The sequence below is a fragment of the Delphinapterus leucas genome, unplaced genomic scaffold (genome assembly GCF_059928025.1).
Source record: "Delphinapterus leucas isolate spDelLeu-1000000601 "Yukka" unplaced genomic scaffold, BTC_Dleu_Yukka2 spDelLeu_asBTCV2_sq25, whole genome shotgun sequence".
NCBI classification, from domain to species: Eukaryota; Metazoa; Chordata; class Mammalia; order Artiodactyla; family Monodontidae; genus Delphinapterus; species Delphinapterus leucas.
Window position 1 is genome coordinate 3,985,978 of NW_028322234.1, and position 24,534 is coordinate 4,010,511.

A 24,534-nucleotide genomic window follows, 5' to 3' on the forward strand; every position below is an offset into this window, starting at 1 on the left:
TAGTGAGGATGTGCTGTATAGCAAGGGGAACTCTACTTGGTGCTCTGTGGTGACCTGGATGGGAGGGAAATCCAAAAGGGAGGGGAATATGTGTATACATATGGCGGGTTCACTTCACTGTGCCGCAGGAGCTAGCACAGCATTGTAAAGCAACTATACCCCTGATGAAAAAACAAAAATAAAAACAAAAAACCCCAGCATGTCTTAGTTTCCAAGGTAAACACAGGTATACCAGGACCCTGAAAACCTGGAAACAGAGCCTCTGTCCACCAGCAACAACTGGGCAACAACAACTTGGCCCTTTCCTCCTGGATGAAGAAATGAGTTTGCTGACACTGTGTTTGTTTCAAGACCCAGAAAGTGCCAAATACTATGAAGTCACAGAAATGAACATGACACGTTATGGTGGAAGCTCTTCTCAAAAGATGGCAGACACATTGAATAGAAAAGGGTTTGGCTGTACCAAGAAGCGAGTTTCTCAAAGCTACAGAGAGAATGACTTTGCAGGGACAGTGGCATTGCTGAGAAGGTGATTCCCTTAGGAACACTGTTGACAAACAAAGCTTTGCTGATAGTGGCTACACCTGCCAATTCTCTGTGTGGCTAACTCACTTCTGATAACCTTTTATATCAGCTTGTTATGTCAGGAACTTAATCCAGCCCAGCAGTGGTTTTGTGGTGCTGTCCAGACAAGTTATTCTCACCTGAAATGCTTCAATGGCTGTATCTATCCAACGGCAAGGAAAATTAGAATAATTTTCCCAACAATTTATTATACCATAATAATAGTTTACCTGAGGAACTGGGAGCAGAATTCATTCCCCATTCTTTAAAGCATGATTCCTTTCTGAATCAATCACAGGATATTAGCTCTTCTAGGTATCTCAGAGATTACCAAGTCCCATAACTTGGATAAGAATCTGCAAAGGAGAGGCACTGAGTAGTCCACAGTCGCAACGCTAAGAGGCAGAGCTGGTCTTAAACACCGCTTTCCTAAATCTTTGCATCCTAGATCTTCACTCAGCATTTGCATCCACAAAGCCAAATGCCAATAAGCTAATCAGGATCCTATCAATGCAGCTATTTTCTTGCTTAAACAATTTACTACTTTAAGAGACTAGAGACCTAAAACTTTGTGCTCCTAAGAGCTTAAATGGAATGACACAAGAAAAAATCTGTATAACTGGGGTTATCTGTAATGCTCTTTTTTTAAAGTTAAAAAAAAGAAAGGAAAGAAAATGGCTGTAATTCTTCTCCACTGACTAGGTTTACTTGGGGTTGGTTATTATTTCAGAGTAGCAGGTTTTAAAGGGACAGTCAGGTCTCAACGGCATGAAGAAAGGTGCACAATTTTTTCTGAAGCTCATCAAATTAATAATGACAATAATAATAAGACTAATAATATGATAGCTAGCTTTTATTGAGTTTGTGGGGTTTTTTTGTTTTTTTGTTTTTTTTTGGCCACACCACACAGCATGCGGGATCTTAGTTCCCAGACCAGGGATTGAACCTGTGGCCCTTGCAGTAGAAGCACAGAGTCCTAACCACTGGACTGCCAGGGAATTCCCTATTGAGCTCTTATTAGTATCTAAGTTCTATTTATCATTTAATCCTCATAATAAACTATATGGTAGATATTATTTACCTATGAGAAAACTGAGGCATAGAGGAATTTTAAACCTTATGGAGGAAGGAATTGAATCTAGGAATGCCTCCTTAAAAATCACAACCTTAATCATTCCTTACTGAGATTATCCTCTTACAAAGATAGGGAGATGGACTTCAGAACTCTCATCGTCTTTTCTGGATTTAGAATTTTAGTTCACAAAAGGTGAATCTGCTACCTGGTTTGCTGGTACCCTCAAAGAGTTAATGATCCTTCCAAGGCAGAAATTCCCTGGAAGGGAGTAATTCACAGCCTGGGGAAATGCAGACCAGTACATATAACATGGTAAGCAAATGAGTTCTTTCTATTGCAGTGTCGAGGCTGACACATTACATAGGATCCTCTCTGCATCCTGTGGATAGCAGCATCTATATAATGTACTCAAAATAAATAAGGCTTTGAGTGTATGGGAAAGATAATCACAATTCAATTTACACAGAGACATGAATCGTCTACTGTACGTTACAGTGACTGCTCAACTTCTCAAAGAAAACATTCGTTCTTCTTCTTTCCCAAAGAGCATCTTGCTCATCTACTAACTTCATATTTTCAAATACAGCTGTTTCCCTCTCAGAGGTCAGAAATGCCACCACACATACTGGATCCCCTTGAAGGGATCAATAGAGAGTCAAGTTCTCAAAAGTGCCTCATGAGCACAAGAAGAAGGTCCAAGTAGTGTATGAAGGGGGATGAGACAGTTTCCATTCTCTTGAAAGATGGCTACTCTCAACTGTAATGGATGGTCAGAGAGTTGCTGGTGAAGAGGGACCGACACACTGCTGCGGCAAGGCACACAGGTGCAGAGTTTTGGAGTATCTACAGGAGAGCCTTCCATCCCTCAGAGCCAACAGTATGGCAGTGATTCCAAACATACAGGCAAAGCTCCACCCTCAAGGCCGTATTACACGTACGTGGCTAAAAATGGAAACTTTCCTACTGTCCCAAAATGGGGACGCTGTTAAACACATATGGTGCATTCTCGTTAAGGAATACTATGTGGTCACCAAAGACCACACTTAAAAAGCACAAACAGTAAAAGATAACAATAAATATTAGATTCTACTACTTTTATAAGTTTTGTAGTTTTAACTCATTCTCTCCTTTTTTTCTCTCTCTTCCTTTCCTTTCCTTTTCTTCCCCATTAATTCAAACAAAAAACTACATTGGAGATAGTGTGGTAGGGAATATACCAAAACGATGAAAGGAGCTCTCTGTGAACTGGTCATCATTATTTCACTTTAAAGAAGGGAAATGTAAGGATCAAAGCGGTCCAATGTCTTTGACCCTGGTGTACAGTACTGGTAAATTGAGGTGATATAATACCATGCTGCTTCACACCTACCCACTGAATTTAACACCCCCCAACCATTCCTCAGTTGTGAAATGATGACCTTTCTGATCTCTTCAAATGCTGGTGTAAAGGGGTCCAGGCACATATGACTGTGAGACTTGCATGTTCTTACCATAAAAAGTTCACCAAGTTAAACATATTATAATTTCAGAAGTCATATTATTAGAATTAAAATTATCAGGTCTTTAGTGTGTATATTATAAAAACAAGTTCTAGTTGAAATGAATTATTTTAAATTAATGAGCAGACCTGAAAATCCATTTTCATTCATTCACTCATTTGCCATATATTTATTGAGCACCTTTGGTGTCCCAGGTCTTGTGCCTGACTCCAGGAATATAAAAATTAATAACATAGGCCCTACTTTCAAGAAGATCAACGTCAAGTGAAACATGATATACACACACACTAAAGTTGCACACACATGCTATGGTAATTATAATGATAGGGATAGTCCCAAGTATGAGTTAGAGAGGCATGAAGAAAAGTAACAGCCTGTGAAGGATTCCTGAAGAAAAGAAGGGAATGCCTTAGTCAAATTATATAGTATTAATAGAGATATCTAGGGGGACAGGGATAAGAAAGAACATGCCAAAGAGCTGGAAAACACTGAGTTCAAAGTAAAGAGAGACAAAGGATGAACTTTTCCACCTGGAGCAGATGACAGCAAAACTTGTTCACCAGTTATAGTTCAGATGCGAACCACTACAGGGAATTGACAAGATAATCAAATTAATGCTTATATTCATCTTTACCATGTATTTTCCATAGCTGCTAGAGCTCTCCAATGGTTATATAAAAGATGGCTTTAGTGGGACAAGCCATGTTCCCCCGCCCAAGTACAACAAACCAATTTGTGTAAGACATGCTGAAGCCTTGAATTAGGGAAGTGGTGACAGGGATAGAGAAGGAAGAACAAATTTAGAAATTAAGTAGATTAATCTATATGATCAAGGTATGGACCATCCCAATATATACACAACCTCAGGATTTGCATACTAGTTCAGGGAGTCAAATAATTTAAAGCTCATCCTAAGTGTCTACGAATACTCAATTAAGAATGCTTCATCTATAATAAGTAAAACTGTGATGAATACCTGTGGAAATTAATTTTCACTTCAAACTATCAAACTACCATTGCTGTTAAACACCTACAATGAAGACTGGCCTACTTCTCAAACTGATTCAGTGAAATTTTATTTTAGATATGTTTATTAGGGGGCTTCCCTGGTGGCACAGTGGTTGAGAGTCCGCCTGCCGACGCAGGGGACACGGGTTCGTGCCCCGGTTCAGGAAGATCCCACATGCCGCGGAGCGGCTGGGCCCGTGAGCCATGGCTGCTGAGCCTGCACGTCCAGAGCCTGTGCTCTGCAACAGGAGAGGCCACAACAGTGAGAGGCCTGCGTATCGCAAAAAACAAACAAACAAACAAAAAATGCACATGCCTTTTGACTCAGAAATTCCGCCTCTAGGAATTTTATTCTAAGGAAAAATTGGAAATTGGCACAAAGATATTAAACACAGATGAATTCATTTTTGCAGAATTATGGAAAGAGGGGTAAGACGACTAGGTAAAAAGCCAGAAAACTGCAACAGGAGTTAGAAAGCTAAATCATGGTACATCTGTGGGATGGAGTACCTTGCAGCTTTTTAAATTGTGGAAGAATATTTTTAATGACATTCAACGTCTCTGATGTTGGATTACATTTCTGCATGACTGTTATACTTCAAAGAAAAGGTTACTCTAAAAAAATTAATAATATACCTGGCCATTCTCACTTAGTATGTGGTTGTATCATTTAGATGTGTTTTTCAGAATATGTGTTTTTCAGATTTTCAGAATATGGAATGCTAGTAAAAACCAACAGTCAAAGAATTAAACTGTAGAATATGATAACTTCAATATTTTATTATTTGGTCTTTGTCTACACTCCCCTCAGCTCCATATACATCTCTAAACTATGGCTAAGGAGGTGAGAATTAATATAATTAACAAAGGAGGCCAACATTATGAGCATCATGAAGGAAGAAAATAAGAGAAAAACTGATAATTAGAAAACTGTCTAACTATTTCTTGAATAAACCAAAATTTACTCAGTGAAGCTTTAAATTTAATCACATTAAAAAAACAGAAAGAACTTAAAAATCTACTCTTTCAAAAACATTAATTACTCAATAAATACAATTATAGCAAAGGATATTCTGTTTCTTGACTTTAGTTAGGGTCCATGTATGGGTTCACTTTGAGATGATTTACTGAGCTATAGGCGCTTTTCTTTATGTTAACTTCATATGTTTTCTTTATGTTAACTTCCAATGAAAACATTTAATATCTAAGTATTGAGAAGTAAATATGGTTGCAAATGCTTTGTATGTTGTGGATCCCATGTGAAGAAGAAAACTTTGAAGGAATTCATATCTAGCTAAGACAAAAAGAACTGAAATTCAAAGACTGAACCCTTTAAGTACAATAACAAAAGAAAAACTTGTCTGAATGGGTATATGACAAATAACATCTATTTAGAGAACTTAACAGAAATGACTTTACTGTAATTAATGCAACTGCCAGTCCTTTCCAAGATAACACTCTACGATGATGGAAATGTCCAAATCTCCATTGCCCAATACAGTAGCCACTAGCCACATGTAGCTGTTGAGCATCTGAAGTGTGGCTGGTGTGACTAAGAAACTGAGTTTTCAAATCAATTTAAGTTAATTGAATTTTAATAGTCATATTTGGCTAGTGGCTACAGCACAGCTAAGAGTAAGCAATGGGAAACCAACTATTTAGCTTTAATTTTCAAGTTAATAAGATTGTATGTACTGGAGAAAATAAAATGAAACCCCACTCTTCGGTCTCTACATCCCCTAGTCTGAAGTGCCTCGTTACTGCTGATAACACCTGCATGGCTGACCATTTACTCCCTAAGAGAAGAAAACTGACACTGCTTATACGTTCCAAATGACACTGCCAGTGAGCTTTATTTTCTAATGGAACAACTGCTTTCTAGTTAAACGGGTTTCTCAAAAGGTCTAAGGATTTGCTGTCATGAAAATATATGTTTTATCACCATCTTTCTCTTTTCTTTATTTTTTAAGTCAATAAGAAGCTACAACTACTAGAAAATTATTTATTTTTTCTTGAAAATATTGGGACAATCACATTGTCCCTGTTTATGGCTCTATGAAGCTAGAAATTTGGTTATAAATGTCCAGCTTTCCAATCATGCACTGTATCGTTTTCACTCTAGAATGGACCATTTCTCTACAACCCTGGAACCTTACATAAACTTCCTCTCCCTATATTTCTCCTACATTTGGACAATTTCAAGTAGGCCTTCTGAATGCAGAGTTCAAGTTCTCCAAATGCCTTCCATAATATTCACCATTTGATTTTGTCTCTCTACTATGACCTGCTCTACGTTATATAGTAGTACTGAATATTTTGATAAGGGATTGTGATGCCTATTTAATTTTCTGTCTTCACAAACTATAAGCACGTGAGGTCAGGGGTTGTATCTTATTTGCTGTACACATATATAGTTTATTAATATTTTCTGGGTAAAATGAATGAAATAAATCAAATATTACTAAATTAACTACATCACTAGAGGGGTGAAAAACAAAGGACATATGTTAATTGTATTATTATTATTATTTTTTGCGGTACGCGGGCCTCTCACTGTTGTGGCCTCTCCCGTTGCGGAGCACAGGCTCCGGACGCGCAGGCTCAGTGGCCATGGCTCACGGGCCCAGCCACTCCGTGGCATGTGGGATCTTCCCGGACCGGGGCACGAACCCGTGTCCTCTGCATCAACAGGCAGACTCTCAACCACTGTGCCACGAGGCAAGCCCTGTTAATTGTATTTAAATTCATTTGATTACACACATGAGCAACAACACACTCTTCTCTAGTGCTTATGGCATATGAAACAAGAGGGGTAATAGGCTGCAAGCCTAAGGAAAAAATGTCAGAGCTGAAAATGAGAGATTTAACAAAAGAGGAACATTTTGTATGTTTGCATATATAAATGCCGTCAGATATAACAGGGATCTGCCAATTTTTTTTTCTTAAATGGCCAGATAGTAAATATTTTACGCTTTGCATGGCACAAGGTCGCCATCACAGATTCTTTTTTTTGGGGGGTAACAACCTTGTAAAAATGTAAAAACAATTCTTAGCCTACAGGTTATAGAAAAATAAACTGCAGCCTTCATTTGGCTGACAGATTATAGTTTGACTACTCCTGACATAGAGGATTAGCACTCCTAATGTGAACACTTAAATGATTTGTCATGCTTTGCCTCAAAGAAGAAAATTGGCACATATGGATGATAAATGTTACGTTAGTATGAATCTGAGGCTTCACATCCCGTGTTTAAAAAGGAAAGACGAAGAAAGAAAAATAGTCATGGTAATTTAATCAGAACAACGTTGACCCAGTTACAGATGTGTTTGCAGATGGCAATCTGTATAAAATGGTCTGATTAATAAGGCCTGACATATGATAACACCAGGAACCCACACTCCATAGGATGTTAAAAATATCTAAAAATGCAAGTTGCAGAAAAGGGCTCTTCCCCATAGGCTCATGGAGCTTCACTGAAGTAGATGAATCCTTCTTTGGAAAGTCTTATCACCATTGCTGGTTATGAAAGATATTGTATCCCATATCTACATTGTGTTTTTCTTTGGATTTTACTTAATCAGAGAAGTAAATATTTTAAAAGGGAGGCAATGTACCTTTTCTTTGTTCTGCCTCTAGAATTAGTGTATTATTCTCCAAATGATGCCAATTATTAGATTCAAAAAAGTGAACACAGCGTTATACTTAATAAATGTCTAAAAAGAGAATTCTCTCTCTTCTTATAACTGAGCAGGACCTTGTGGGGCCTTCCCAGGACAAACGTCCCCACCACCCCCACCCCGGCCACATGTCCTCCGCCTGCCTCTTGTTTGTAGAAAATATTTATTCCCCCAGGCCTCCACTGAGTCATAAAAGGCTGGCTCAAGAATTAATGATTGAAAGAATGTGAACATGTAGTAACAAAAAATAGTAGTTGGACCAGGAGAAATGGTAACAATTTACAGTCACAGAATCTTTAGTTCCTCCCTGAAGGACATAGATAACAGCATCTGACACATACTCTTGAGTTGTTTTGCATATACTAAAACCCCCACTAGACACAAGAAGCTAACTGCATGATGACTATAAGCACGTAGGTCCCAGACCAGCTGGCGCCTGAGGACTGATGATGTTAATCCCTTGTCGCCATCCTGTTAACTCACCATCAACCAATCAGAGAATTATGCAGGAGCTTACCAGGCACCCTGCAACTATCTCCCTCATCTTGCCTTTAAAAACCGTTCCCTGAAATCCATGGGAGAGTTCAGGTCCTTACTTGGCCTTTCAATAAAGACTGCACTTTCCTTCACAAGAGCTTGGCTTTATTGTGTGTGGGCAAGTGGACCCAAAGGTCTAGTTTGGTAACACTCTTTCTGGCTTATTGAGTGAATTCTCCATTTACATCTTCTTTGTAGCTGCATCTTACAGGCTTAAGAACAATAACTCACTACAAAGCACGTAAACAGAATGTATCTATTATCTCAATACCTTCAGACATGGTTAGTACTTACATATTCAAGTACAGAACAGACAGTCTCCTAGAGAACTTTAGTGTTTCAAGAAACACTGTAAAATGGTTCTAAAATAGCCCCTTAATTTTGAGGGAGAGAAATGTCTAGGAAAAAAAAAATAGTGTTACCCACAGAATAAAAAAAAAAAACAGGTTAAACAGAAATCAATCTTTTTTTTTTCCTTTTGGATTGCAAAAATTGCTAAAGTGGTTAAGGTAGCATACGATTTTTCTTTCTGAAGAACTTTGTCCAGTCTGACAAGTAAATAAATGTGTAACTCTCTCTCTCCTTTTATTGCTGCTGAAACAAGAAATGGAAAATAACTGCAGCGCATTTATGACATACTAGTTTCTTTCTCTACATGAAACACACAATGACAACAATTTATAGAGGAACTGTACCTTTGATTGAACACAGAATGGTGGACTAGCTTCACTTTTGTGGAAATGGATAATCTGTCATAGTTTCTGCCCCTGGAAAAAATTACAACCCAAAGGAAAACTACAGGAAAGCCTTTTTTTCTAACAGTGATAAAATATGAAACTGGTATTTTTGGTGTACATAAAATATTTTTTAAAAATTCCTAAGGAATGCTATCATCATCAAAGAATGCTTGAAGAATTTCATGTTTCAACACATACCACTTCTCATACGTCAAACCATATTATTTACCAAAAAATCATTTTGAGATTGCTTCATGGTTATCATACTCTTGTCTGATCATCCATTCTTTATTATTACTTACTATTACCATTACTATTACTTTTGAAATAAATATGTATTATTAATGAAAATCTGCTTTATATATGGTATATATGTAAACTTAATTTTCCTCTCATACCCTGTAACCTGTAATATGCCAGATCAGTTAAAAGAGCATTTAAATGTTAAATGCTCCTATCACAGGAGTATAAAGTAGAAGAGGTAAAATTTCCCCAACCTCAGAAGAAAAGCATGATCAACTGATGTCCTTTTATGGAATTATAGCAACAAATTCCAGCCAAAAAATTTTCGATTTGTTATTTAAAAGATATTTTTCAAAAAAATAGAGTAAAAAGAATTTGTTTCACAGCATTGCTAAACAGTTTCATAAATCCAAATTTGAAAATAATGCCAAAAATCATACTGATTTTTTCTTCTTTAAATAATAGTGAAGTTCCATTGAAACTGTTTTTTAAAGATTAAAAAAATACTTCTAAAAATGCATGATTTTACTTTCAATACCAGTTTAGCTGGTCAAGAAATTTTGGTGAATTTTGGTATGAGAGTCTTTCTATTTCCCCTGCTCCAAAAAATCAGTAAAATAACAGATTACAAAATCTGAAAAGTCTGGGTTTAATAAGCCAAGGTTTCTATATTTAATTTACTCTGAAAAATAATTGTGCCTATAATACACTGGGATTTTCCAAAAACTTCTGGAGTTGCCATTTGGGAAATTATTAGAAGAATATAAGTTTTCTCAATCCAGTTGAAATTTGAAGACTAGGTATATATACTTTTGATAATTATTCTTTACTTTTTTTGGGGTCTCTCTCTCCTATGCTAACACAAGCTGATTAAAAGTATACCGATCTTAAAGGAAAAACTGATATTCTACAATTGCTTCAATACTCTTTGTATACAACTCGTTGTCTAATTTTCTGCTTGCCAAAAATAACCCTGGGCCACATCACTGCTATGAAGATTAAAATTACTTTTAAATATATTCATTAGGTAATTTCTATATTTAGGATACATAGTCAAAATCATTATTTTTCGTATTTACAAGTTGTCCTTAAGTATATATTTGGTTCTAGTTATAAATCTAAATGATTAATCTCCAAAATATACAAACAGCTCATGGAGATCAATATCGAAAAACAAACAACTCAATTAAAAAATGGGTGGAAGACCTAAATAGACATTTCACCAAAGAAGACATACAGATAGCCAAGAGGCACATGAAAAGATGCTCAATATCACTAATTATTAGAGAAATGCAAATCAAAACTACGATGAGGTATCACCTCACACCAGTCAGAATGGCCACCATCAAAGTATCTAGAAACAATAAATGCTGGAAAGGGTGCGGTGCAAAGGGAACCCTCCTACACTGTTGGTGGGAATGTAAATTGATACAACCACTATGGACAAGAGTATGGAGTTTCCTTAAAAAACTAAAATTAGAACTACCATATGACCCAGCAATCCCACTATTGGGCATATACCCTGAGAAAACCATAATTCAAAAGGAGATATGTACCACAATATTCATTGCAGCACTATTTATAATAGCCAGGACATGTAAGCAACCTAAATGTCCACTGACAGATGAATGGATAAAGAAGATGTGGCACATATATTCAATGGAATATTACTCAGCCATGAAAAGAAATGAAATTGAGTTATTTGTATTGAGGAGGATAGACCTAGAGTCTGTCATACAGAGTGAAGTAAGTCAGAAAGAGAAAAACAAATATCGTATGCTAACACATATATATGGAATCTAAAAAAAAAAAATGGTACTGATGAACCTAGTGGCTGGGCAGGAGTAAAAATGCAGACATAGTGAATGGACTTGAGGACATGGGGAGGGAGAAGGGTAAGCTGAGATGAAGTGAGAGAGTGGCATGGACATATATACACTACCAAATGTAAAATAGCTAGTGGGAAGCAGCCACATAGCACAGGGAGATCAGCTCGGTGCTTTTCGAAGACCTAGAGGGGTGGAACAGGGAGGGTGGGAGGGAGACTCAAGAGGGAGGGGATGTGGGGATATATGTATGCATATGGCTGATTCACTTTGTTGTACAACAGAAACTAACATAGCATTGTAAAGCAATTATACTCCAAATAAGATGTATTAAAAATATAAATAGGGGACCTGGTCCGAGGAGCAGGGGCGGGAGCTGCGAGACCAGGGTGGTGCAAAAGGAAGTGGAGTTTCTAAGTTATCATTAAAGTGAAGAAACGTTATTATTTATTGGAACCTTCTTCTTGTCATAATCTTTGGAAAGATAGGTGTTTCAAGTAAGGGATCAGGACTCCCTCTTGCCAGAACACCAGAATCACAACTAATTGCTGAACAATCGTCGACAGGAAGACACTGGAACTGACCAAAAAGGATACGCCACTACCACAGATAAAGGAGAAACCACAATGAGATGGTAGGAGGGGTGCAATCACAATAAAATCAAATCCCATAACTGATGGGTGGATGACTCACAAACTGGAGAACTATACCACAAAAGTCCACCCAATGGAGTGAAGGTTCTGAGCCCCATGTCAGGCTTCCCAACCTGGGGGTCCAGCAATGGGAGGAGAAATTCCTAGAGAATCAGATTTTGAAGGCTAGCGGGATTTGATTAGAGGACTTCGACAGGACTGGGGGAAACAGAGGCTCCACTCTTGGAGGGCACACACAAAGTAGTGTGCACATCGGGACCCAGGGGAAGGAGCAGTGACCCCAGAGGAGACTGAACCAGACCTACCTGCTAGTGTTGGGGGCTCTCCTGCAGAGGCATGGGGTGGCTGCAGCTCACCGTGAGGAGAAGGACACTGGCAGCAGAAGGACTGCTTGGCGTGAGCCCTCCCAGAGTCTGCCATTAGCCCCACCAAAGAGTCCAGGTGGGCTCCAGTGTTGGGTTGCCTCAGGCCAAACAACCAACAGGGAGGGAACCCAGCCACACCCATCAGCAGAAAAGCAGATTAAAGTTTTACTGAGCTCTGCCCACCAGAGCAACAGCCAGCTCTACCCACCACCAGTCCCTCCCATCAGGAAACTAGCACAAGCCACTCAGATAGCCTCACCCACCAGAGGGCACACAGCAGAAGCAAGAACTACAATCCTGCAGCCTATGGGAAAAAAACCACATTCACAGAAAGAGAGACAAGATGAAAAGGCAGAGGGCTATGTACCAGATGAAGGAACAAGTTAAAACCCCAGAAAAAAAAACTAAATGAAGTAGAGATAGGCAACCTTCCACAAAAAGAATTCAGAATAATGATAGTGAAGATGATCCAGGACCTTGGAAAAAAAGTGGAGGCAAAGATTGAGAAGATGCAAGAAATGTTTAACAAAAACCTAAAAGAATTAAAGAACAAACAAACAGAGATGAACAATACAATAACTGAAATGCAAACTACACTAGAAGGAATCAATAGCAGAATAACCGAGGCAGAAGAATGGATAAGTGACCTGGAAGACCGAATGGTGGAATTCACTGCTGCGGAACAGAATAAAGAAAAAAGAATGAAAAGAAATGACGACAGCCTAAGATACCTCTGGGACAACATTAAATGCAACAACACTCGCATTATAGGGGTCCCAGAAGGAGAAGAGAGACAGAAAGGACCCGAGAAAATATTTGAAGAGATTATAGTCGAACACTTCCCTAACACAGGAAAGGAAATAGCCACCCAAGTCCAGGAAGAGCAGAGAGTCCCATACAGGATAAACCCAAGGAGAAACACGCTGAGACACATAGTAATCAAATTGGCAAAAATTAAAGACATAGAAAACTTACTGAAAGCAACAAGGGAAAAACAACAAATAACATACAAGGGAACTCCCATAAGGTGAACATCTGATTTCTCATCAGAAACTCTACAAGCCACAAGGGAATGACATGATATACTTAAAGTGATGAAAGGGAAGAACCTACAACCAAGATTACTCTACCCGGCAAGGATCTAATTCAGATTCAATGGAGAAATCAAAAGCTTTACAGACAAGCAAAAGCCAAGAGAATTCAGCACCACAAAACCAGCTCTCCAACAAATGCTACAGGAACTTCTCTAAGTGGGAAACACAAGAGAAGAAAAGGACCTACAAAAACAAACCTAAAACAATTAAGAAAATGGTCATAGGAACATACATATTGATAATTACCTTAAACGTGAATGGATTAAATGCTCCAGCCGAAACACACAGGCTTGCTGAATGGATACAAAAACAAGACCCATACATATGTTGTCTACAAGAGACCCACTCAGACATAGGGACACATACAGACTGAAAGTGAGGGGATGGAAAAGATATTCCATGCAAATGGAAATCAAAAGAAAGCTGGAGTAGCAATACTCATATCAGATAAAATAGACTTTAAAATAGAGAATGTTACAAGAGACAAGGAAGGACACTACCTAATGATCAAGGGATCAATCCAAGAGGAAGATACAACAATTATAAATATATATGCACCCAACAAAGGAGCACCGCAATACATAAGGCAACTGCTAACAGCCATAAAAGAGGAAATCAACAGTAACACACTAGTGGGGGACTTTAACACCTCACTTACACCAATGGACAGATCATCCAAAATGAAAATAAATAAGGAAACAGAAGCTTTAAATGACACAATAGACAAGATAGATTTAATTGATATTTATAGGATGTTCCATCCAAAAACAGCAGATTACACTTTCTTCTCAAGTGCACATGGAACCTTCTCCAGGATAGATCACATCTTGGGTCACATATCAAGTCTCAGTAAAGTGAAGAAAATTGAAATCATATCAAGCATCTTTTCTAACCACAATGCTATGAGATTAGAAATGAATTCCAGGGGAAAACAGACACATGGAGGTTAAACAATACGTTACTAAATAAGAGATCACTGAAGAAATCAAAGAGGAAATCAAAAAATACCTAGACACAAATGACAACGAAAACAAGATGATCCAAAACCTATCGGATGCAGCAAAAGCAGTTCTAAAAGTGAAGTTTATATCTATACAAGCCTACCTCAAGTAACAAGAAAAATCTCAAATAAACAATCTAACCTTACACCTAAAGGAACTACAGAAAGAAGAACAAACAAAACCCAAAGTTAGCAGAAGGAAAGAAATCATAAAGATCAGAGCAGAAATAAATGAAATAGAGACAAAACAATAGCAAAGATCAATAAAACTAAAAGCTGGTTCTTTGAGAAGATAAACAAAATTGATAAACCATTAGCCAGACTCATCAAGAAAAAGAGGGAGAGGACTCAGATCAATAAAATTAGAAATGAAAAAGGAGAAGTTACAACAGACACTGCAGAAATACAAAGCATCCTAAGAGACTACTACAAGCAACTCTATGCCAATAAAATGGGCAACCTGGAAGAAATGGACAAATTCTTAGAAAGGTATAAGCTTCCAAGACTGAACCATATAGAAAATATGAACAGACCAATCACAAGTAATGAAATTGAAACTGTGATTAAAAATCTTCCAAAAAACAAAAGTCCAGGACCAGATGGCTTCACAGGTGAATTCTATCAAACATTTAGAGAAGAGCTAACACCCGTCCTTCTCAAACTCTTGCAAAAAATTGCGGAGGAAGGAATACTCCCAAACTCATTCTATGAGGCCACCATCACCCTGATACCAAAACCGGACAAAGATACTACAAACAAAGAAAATTACAGACCAATATCACTGATGAATATAGATGCAAAAATCCTCAACAAAATACTAGCAAACAGAATCCAACAACACATTAAAAGGATCATACACCATGACCAAGTGGGATTTATCTCAGGGATGCAAGGATACTTCAATATACGCAAATAAATCAATGTGATACACCATATTAACACACTGAGAAGAAAAACCATATGATCATCTCAATAGATGCAGAAAAATCTTTTGACAAAATTCAACACCCATTTATGACAAAAACTCTCCAGAAAGTGGGCATAGAGGGAACCTACCTCAACATAATAAAGGCCGTATATGACATACCCACAGCAAACATCATTCTCAATGGTGAAAAACTGAAAGCATTTCCAGTAAGATCAGGAAGAAGCCAACGGTGTCCACTCTCACCACTATTATTCAACATAGTTTTGGAAGTTTTAGCCACAGCAATCAGAGAAGAAAAAGAAATAAAAGGAATACAAATTGGAAAAGAAGAAGTAACACTGTCACTGTTTACAGACGACATGATACTATACATAGAGAATCCTAAAGATGCCACCAGAAAACTACTAGAGTTAATCAATGAATTTGGTAAAGTTGCAGGATACAAAATTAATGCACAGAAATCTCTTGCATTCCTATATACTAATGATGAAAAATCTGAAAGAGAAATTAAGGAAACACTCCCATTTACCACTGCAACAAAAAGAATAAAATATCTAGGAATAAACCTACTTAGGGAGAGGAAAGACCTGTATGCAGAAAACTATAAGACACTGATGAAAGAAATTAAAGATGATACCAACAGATGGAGAGATATACCCTGTACTTGGATTGGAAGAATCAATATTGTGAAAATGACTATCTACCCAAAGCAATCTACAGATTCAATGCAATCCCTATCAAATTACCAATGGCATTTTTTACAGAACTAGAACAAAAAATCTTAAAATTTGTATGGAGACACAAAGAACCCCGAATAGCCAAAGCAGTATTGAGGGAAAAAAACGGAGCTGGAAGAAACAGACTCCCTGACTTCAGACAATACTACAAACCTACAGTAATCAAGACAATATGGTACTGGCACAAAAACAGAAATATAGATCAATGGAACAGGACAGAAAGCCCAGAGATAAACCCACGTTCCTATGGTAAACTAATCTATGACAAAGGAGACAAGGATATACAATGGAGAAAAGACAGTCTCTTCAATAAGCGGTGCTGGGGAAACTGGACCGCTACATGTAAAAGAATGAAATTAGAACACTCCCTAACACCATACACACAAAAAAACTCAAAATGGATTAGAGACCTAAATGGAAGACTACACACTATAAAACTCTTAGAGGAAAACATAGGAAGAACACTCTTTGACAGCAAGATCTTTTTTGATCCACCTCCTAGAGTAATGGAAATTAAAAAAAATAAATAAACAAATGGGACCTAATGAAACTTAAATGCTTTTGCCCAGCAAAGGAAACCATAAACAAGATGAAAAGACAACCATCAGAACGGGAGAAAATATTTGCAAACAAATCAACGGACAAAGGATTAATCTCCAAAACATATAAACAGCTCATGCAGCTCAATATTAAAAAAACAAACAACCCAATCCAAAAATGGGCAGAAGACCTAAATAGACATTTCTCTAAAGAAGACATACACATGGCTAAGAAGCACATGAAAAGCTTCTCAACATCACTAATTATTAGAGAAATGCAAATTAAAACTACAATGAGGTATCACCTCACACCAGTTAGAATGGGCAGCATCAGAAAATCTACAAACGACAAATGCTGGAGAGGGTGTGGAGAAAAGGGAACCCTCTTGCACTTTTGGTGGGAATGTAAATTGATACAGCCACTATGGAGGACAGTATGGAGGTTCCTTAAAAAACTAAAAATAGAATTACCATATGATGCAGCAATCCCACTACCAGGCATATACCCAGAGAAAACCATTATTCAAAAAGACACATGTACCCCAATGTTCATTGCAGCTCTATTTACAATAGGCAGGTCATGGAAGCAACCTAAATGCCCATCGACAGACGAATGGATAAAGAAGATGTGGCACATATATATTACTCAGCCATAAAATGGAACGTAATTGGGTCATTTGTTGAGACATGGATGATCTAGAGAGTGTCATACAGAGTGACATAAGTCAGAAAGAGAAAAACAAATATCGTATATTAATACATATATGTGGAACCTAGAAAAATGGTAGACTTGAACTGGTTTGCAGGGCAGAAGCTGAGACAAAGATGTAGAGAACAAACTTATGGACATCAAGGGGGGAAAGCAGCGGGGGTGTGGGGGTGGTGGTGTGATGAATTGGGCGACTGGGATCGACATGTATACACTGGTGAAAAATAAATAAATCTAACCACTTATGCTTTAAATAATGCCAAGGGAAAAAAGTTGCTTAAAAATATTCATTTAGAGCAGCAGTAATTGACCTATCGCCATTTGCTGGGTACCAGGGAAGCTGATATTTAGCCTTTCCAAGAATGTAATAGATAACTAATATCACAAACCAGACATCTATTCTATTCTGGCAGTAGCACCAAGGGTTTTATCCTGCAGAAATCTTGCACCAGCTTCCCTCCAAGTTTTCAGTCTCAAAATTTTAGGCTGGATAAGCTACCTCTCTCCCAGAGAAGTCATTGGCTCTGAGACTGCCACAGAAACAAAGCATACTTTTCTCTATTCGCCTATTTGCCATCCAGACTGTCCTGAAACTTGAGATCACTGCTGGGAACAAGTGAGAAAAAGGGTGTAAAAACTTCTTATTCCTCCCTCTTCCCAAGTCCATCAAACATAAAATCTTTGTTATACTGCTTTAGTCAACTTATGTTACCCCTATTTGTGCAATGGGTTAAAAATAAATATGGTAGAGATTATTGAAATAAAATCATAAACTAAACATTAATCTTCAATTATGAGAAAATTTCCATAAAGTACTCATTATGAGCTTGAGACTCTCTGGACACTCTAAGAAATGAGTTAATTTTTCCTTATGGGAAGTAAAGAGGATTGACCAAACATGAATTTTTCCTTTTAAGGAAGAAGCACATGATTTGATATGTGTGTACCTTTCCAGAAGGTAGATCTTATGTACTATCCCAAAGGAAAAGAACATGTACATTTTGAAGAACTCCTTTGAAAAACATCTCTTTGATTAGAAATGATGTTTGCTTCTTTTCAAAATATTTCTTGGGCTTCCCTGGTGCTGCAGTGGATGAGAGTCCGCCTGCCGATGCAGGAGACACGGGTTCGTGCTCCGGTCCAGGAGGATCCCATACGCCGCGGAGCAGCTGGGCCCGTGAGCCATGGCCACTGGGCCTGCGCGTCCAGAGCCTGTGCTCCGCAACGGGAGAGGCCACAACAGTGAGAGGCCGTGTACCGCAAAAAATAAAATAAAATAAAATAAAGTAATAAATAAAAATATTTCTTATACAGAATAAACAGAAATCTACCTCTTAGGGTACCAAATGTGGGAAGAGAGTTGTGATTCTCTATCATCACGGGTCCTTGAGAAATGTTAGGGATAGAGTCAATCACTTTCCTTTTGACCTTAGAATTGTACCCTATAAGCCATACAAAGACTCCCCAGTAAGGCAAAGACACCTCTATGAGATCTACCCTCAACCATCAACAATGTAGGTTCTGGAGCTAAAATGGTGAATACTACAAGGGATCTCTCCTTCAAGAAGAGAGCTTATAGAAGTATGAAAATATCCATTTATTGCTTGTTGCTTTATTTGAAGGAACTCTAAGGCCAATTCAAAATGTAGTCTAACATAAAGAGGGGGGAGGCAACCCCAAGTTTCCAGAAACTAAATACTTTCTCTTTCACAAATGAGGAAATGTAAATGAGAGGCCTCATCAGGATAGCCCCCACGTTTCCCCAAATCTAGTGTATAATCTCTCAATGACAAGTGAAATATTTTGTCTTAGAACTGTTAAAAATATACCAAAAATGTCAACCCAGTATGGATAAAAGTAAGTTCAACTAAGGTTTTTAAAGTAAGCATTTTACAGATGGTAATCTAAGGAAGATGCATAGTTTTCCATGCAATACATCTTTCTTTTCCACACATGACTGCTAAACAAACAACTGAACCTGAGACTGATATAACAGAAATAAAGGCTCAAGTCCCAGGAAGACTACAGTCACCCTCTACTGCATGCAAGTAAAAACACATCTACAATAAAATGTGAATTCTAGAAGTAAGTTTGTTACAAACAGAACTATCCATTCTTACCCCAGCCCCAAGACCTTCCCCCTCACCATAAGTCTTTCCTATTTCAGGTCAGGACAACAGTGTCCACCCAGCTACTGAAATCCCCAAAATAGAAAGCATCTAATTATTCTTTTTCAATAGCCATCCACCCCAACTCAAAGAATAAGTTTTGTGTAACATTTGAGTTTTTATTTTCATAACGTCAGAACAAAATTGGTAATCATCAACCCATCTCACAATCTACCTGTATACGTGGCTCTCACAGATGCCATAAACATATTAGCTATATCAATCAATAAATCTATGCTTCTTTCTTTGTGAAGTTTTCAATTTGTCAACCAAAACTCTGTTTTCATCTATAATTCCTCTAAAATAGTCACATTCAAAAAATGATTTATAAGAAATTAAAATATTTGTTAAAGTTTGCCAGGCCTGGCATAATATTTTTTAAAAAGTCTTACAAAATAAACGTTAGATGAACTTATTTTTTGTAAATTAATTGTGTCATTTAATCTTCATGATTTATATTTTCAATGTTAATAATAACTTATACAAATGATACCTTAAAATCAATTAATGTTATATGAGTACAAAAAGTGCTTGCACAGATACAGCTCTGGAAATGATATTATATCGTTACCTTTTTTGACTTATGAATCACAATTTTCTAAATATTTAAACTGCACCTTTGCCAAAGATGCAATGTTTCTTTTTCCTTGTCAGTGAAGTACGTTTTCTTCTTCCTTGACAAGACAAAAAATGAACCACTCCAATTTATGAGTCATGAGCTAATCTTTTTTAAAAGACAGTTTTAGAATATAACTTCAAGTAAGTTTCCTCTAAGAATTAATGAATTACAATCTCTCAGAACCTTAGTCACTGAAGTATACACTTCTGAGAATAGAGGCAATGTATGAATTTGCTTAGAAACACTCAATGATATCTTTCATTATTGACAAACTAATTCTGTTGTACACAAAGTGTCTAAAATTTTACTAAATGGCTTGTGGAAGCTCAAAGACTGATCATTAGAAATTCTCCCTTCCACTAGGAGGATGCAATGTTCTTGGGGCTGAGGTATGAAATGAATCATTTGACATTTGAATTCATAATTGTACTGGCAAAATTGATTCTGGGTATTTCACATGAGAGTCCAGAATTTTTCTGGGAAATTGGCATCATATGAAATGAAATGTGTTAATGTCCCATTATTAAATACAGAATTCGGGAGCACAACTTTACAGTAGTTTGTGTGAAAATGTATGGGTGTTCATCTGCCCAGGAGAGCAATATGAGCCATTGGTGAGAACTGTGCTAAAAGATCATTTTTAGGAAAAAGTAAAGCTATGATTCTCATACAGATATAAAAAGGAATGCACATTAAAGATTTTACTTTACTTAGATGAGGAAATCAAGCAGATGTTGTAACTGAATGAAGGGAAAAGGAAGAAAAATTCATATGGAGTAAAGGAATGTTGAAATTAATTGCAAATGTGGACAAAACCAGTTTTCCACAGAAAAAAGGTACTCAATTAAAATCACTACTGCACAGAGAAGAGTTTATATATCTATTAGTTACCTGCAACTTACAAAGAGTTGCAAAATAGCTCAGAGACAAGAAACAGAGCTAGAATCTGATAACCAAGAAGGGAAATCTAAGAAGGCTGCATTAAAAAAAAGTACGTGTCTGTGTGTGTGTGTGTATATATATATATATATATATATGTATATATATATATATATATATATATATAGAGAGAGAGAGAGAGAGAGAGAGAGAGAGAGAGAAAGGATGCATAGTTTTTCACTGAATACATTTTTTTCTACACATGACTGCTTAATAAACAACTACAACCTGAGGCTGATATAATAGAAATAACGGCTCAAATTCAAGGGAAACTACTGTTACCCTGTACTGCATATAAGTGAGAACACATCTAAAACAAAATATAAATTCCAGACATAATTTTTTTAAAACCAGAACTACCCATTTGTCCCCAGCCCCAAGACCTTTTCTCTCACCCTAAGTCTTTCCTACTTCAAGTGAGGACAGCGTTGTCCACCCAGCTACTCAAATCCCCAGCTAGGAAGTGTCCAATTCTTCCCTTTCAATCACCATCCGCCCCAACTCTAAGGCAAGACAATGCATCATCAAGTCCTTGTTTGAACATGATAATCTCTTTTGGTTTACTGGAAGCCTCTCACTAGTCCCCAGACTCTACTCTTGCCTCCCCACAATTCATTTTTCTTAAAACAGCCAGCGTATTCTTTTAAAAATGAGATCAGATCAAGTCTCTCCACACTCAAAACCAATAGATAGCACTAGGATTTAGAATAAAATCCAAATCCCTTTTATGGGGCAGCCTAAGGCCCCAGAATATCTGTCCCTGCCTATGTCCCTAACTTCAATTCTTCTCATTTGCCCCCTTATTCAACTTAGTCCTTATTTATTGGAATCCTCTTGATCCTTTGATCACACCAGCCTGGCTCCCATCTTTGCACTAACATTTTCCTTTATTTGGCTCTCTCTTGTCCCAGATTTTTGAATGCCTGGCTCCTTTTTTGTCTTTCAAAGGCAATTTCCTCAGGGATAACTTCTTGCTCCATTCAATATAATATAATGCTCAAGAACACTGTTTTTTATTTTATTTTTTTCATGGCAACTTACTGCTGAATAAAATTTTAAATTATTTCATGAATATCACCTATGTCCCTGCCCTAATAAGCAAATTACCTAATTTCAAGGACTGTATCTTTTTTGTTCATGACTGTACATAAACACACAATAAGATTCTAATACTGTTGGCCATCAGTCAATATTAGCTGAGTGAATTATACTTGTTTTCTTTCTTCAGGGAAGTGGATAAAGTACATTTTTCTGACGTATGATGAAAGTTCTAGAATTTGTGATAGATAAGTTCAGACTACTGAGGGAAGTCTGATTTAGAGAAAAGAGTAACTTAGAAGATCTGCAGGTATGTTAGCTTTAGGGCTAATGGGGAAGAGGAATTAGACTCATTTTCTTAGGTCTATCAGCATCTAATTCAAGAAAGACTAGCAGGAGTTTATTTATTTATTTATTTTTTTGTGATACGCGGGCCTCTCACTGTTGTGGCCTCTCCTGTTGCAGAGCACAGGCTCCAGACGCGCAGGCTCAGCGGCCGTGGCTCACGGACCCAGCTGCTCCGCGGCATGTGGGATCTTCCCGGACCTGGGCACGAACCCATGTTCCCCGCATCAGCAGGCAGACTCTCAACCACTGAGCCACCAGGGAAGCCCAGGAGTTTATTTTTAAAGAAATCAGAATAAAGTCAATGCTGGGGAAATGCTGTAGGCTTTACAATGATAGCAAGAGAAGCTCCCCTACATAACAGTGAGAGCTGGAATCAATGTCTCCAGTTTAGCCTGAGTATACATCTGATAGAGAAACATCAGCTTTCTGATTTGTTATACGGAGATAACAGTCTTATATTCTTGTTTCTATTCTATTTAGTTGTATAGATCCAAGGAGATTATTTATGAGGATATACTTTGAAAAATGAAATACAGTACTAACATGAAGCACCACTGTCATTAAACCCATCACTTAACCTCTAAATCTCCATTTCCCTATTTAAACTATCTCAAAATGCCTCTCCCTCTGCTTTTTGAGTCAGAGGTAAATGGAAAAGATTTTATTTTGCTGCTGATGGTAGCAATACGGGTTGCATTAGAAATGAATGGGATGGAAGGACTCTGTTGATTTTGTTTAACCCTGCAATCGGATCCACAAATGCACAGGGCATTCACAGAGTGGAAATTTATGCCTCCAACTAACAGTAATAAGGTAAGTTTACTTTAAAAATGATATTTGGGGAGTGTTCAATTACTGTGAAGTTATGCCCCCAACCAAAATGTCATCCAGTTCCCTAGAATCATCCACATGTCTTCTGAAAAGGTTTCCTCATTTGCCTCATCCTTCTGGCTTGACTGATGGCTCCCACCCAGCCTAATCACTATCACAAAGCATATGTTGGTTTAGGCAATAACAGACCTTCATAGATCATTTACTGGATTCTCCCTTGCCGTAAATTGTTATTTTTCTTTGTTTCTAGCAATAATAATACCGGGCATTGTGTAAAACCAGGTTTTCAAGCACTGAGCTAAAAGCTCAACGTGCATTAACAATGATAATAACATTTGAGACAGACACTGTCACAAGTGCTTTGCAGTCATTATTAGTAACTCATTTCTTTCTCAAAAAACCCTGTGAAGCAGATACAATCTTCCCAAATTTACAAAACAGAAAAGTGAGGCACGATAATATTCCAGAACATGACAGCATTCACAGAACTGGTTACGTGGTTAAGTTGCACTGGAGCTGTGATGGAAGCTCTTAAATGTCTTGCCACAATGCTGGAAAGCAGTTATTGTCTTCAGTAGAAAGATACTGAGATCAATTCTCAAAATTCTGAAGTGACTGGCCCTATTTGCATAGTAAAGACTATGTGATCTGTCAAAGTAACCAGATTAGGTCCAAGATGGAATCACTCATGCTAAGCCCCACATCAGCAAACCAAAATTTATCTAAGTTTCCCTACCTGGGCTCTCCAAGCAAAGGAAGGCCCAGGTCAACCAACCAATCATGCTTGCCTGCTTACCAAACCCTCATCCAGCTCCTTGTTCCATATAAGGAAAGGAACTCTCATTAACCCATTAGCAAATGACCAGTACATCGTCCTTGACCCTGCTCACTTTGGTCTATAAAAAGCTCTCACCTTGTACTGCTCTTCAGAGCTCCTTTCTACCTGTTAGATTAAACAGTACCCAAGTCATGAATCACTGAATAGAAGTCAACTAGATCAGTAAGTTATCTGTAGAAAATTTTATTTTAACAACTCTACGGCGATCCTTTCCAAATCCATGATCTCAGCTCTTCCACATGCCTCGCGAGCTTTATATCGTGAGAGAACGCTGTGACCTCAGTTTCCTCAGGAAAGTGACTCCTCTCTGCCTAATCATATCATAAGGGAAACCAGGGCTAGAATCAGTAAATGTTTCCCAACAAATAGAACTAAACAGTAAAGTGTTTTAATCCCAGCACATCATTCATTCTAATCACTATATTCTCAGGGGCAAGTACTCAGCAAGCTGTGTGGGAATGACATGCACTGTTTCCATTAAAGTCATAACAGAATCTGTGCACAACACTCCTTCGAAAACAGCTCCCTTGCTCCTCTTCTAGTGAATATTAGCATCTACAA

General features: G+C 37.6%; 1 pseudogene across 4 annotated transcripts in view; it reads right to left on the bottom strand.

The window, feature by feature from the left end:
* LOC149744045 (UDP-N-acetylglucosamine--peptide N-acetylglucosaminyltransferase 110 kDa subunit pseudogene) overlaps positions 1-24,534 on the bottom strand; it is a 148,633-nt pseudogene that overhangs the window by 116,180 nt on the left and 7,919 nt on the right. The gene's annotated exons all lie outside the window — the stretch shown is intronic.